This window comes from Aptenodytes forsteri, unplaced genomic scaffold, assembly GCF_000699145.1.
Source record: "Aptenodytes forsteri isolate BGI_AS27 unplaced genomic scaffold, ASM69914v1 Scaffold129, whole genome shotgun sequence".
NCBI classification, from domain to species: domain Eukaryota; kingdom Metazoa; phylum Chordata; class Aves; order Sphenisciformes; family Spheniscidae; genus Aptenodytes; species Aptenodytes forsteri.
In genome coordinates this window covers 14,309-14,618 of record NW_008795033.1, presented here as the reverse complement: position 1 = coordinate 14,618, position 310 = coordinate 14,309, and the positions used below count along the sequence as shown (strand labels likewise).

At 68.7% G+C, this 310-nt stretch overlaps 1 protein-coding gene across 1 annotated transcript in view; it reads left to right on the top strand.

Moving 5' to 3' along the window:
- WSB2 (WD repeat and SOCS box containing 2) overlaps positions 1-310 on the top strand; it is an 8,047-nt gene that overhangs the window by 810 nt on the left and 6,927 nt on the right. The gene's annotated exons all lie outside the window — the stretch shown is intronic.

Here is a 310-nt window from a genome sequence, read left to right as displayed (position 1 = left end):
GGGGGGGGTTGCCCCCACCGGCCTCCTCCTCCTCCCCGACCGCTTCTCGCTGTCGCTTCTTCCTTTTTCCTCTTCTCAGTTGTTTTTCTCGCTGCTTCGCTCCCCACCTGCGCCGGAGCAGCGGGCGAGAGCAAGCGAGCCCTTTTTCCTCTTCTCAGTTGTTTTTCTCGCTGCTTCGCTCCCCACCTGCGCCGGAGCAGCGGGCGAGAGCAAGCGAGCCGGAGCGCGCGGGCACGCGGCGGCGGGCGAGCTCGGGTGGGCTGGCCTCGTGCCTACCGGCCCAGCGGACGAGCAGCTCGCTGTGGGGGTC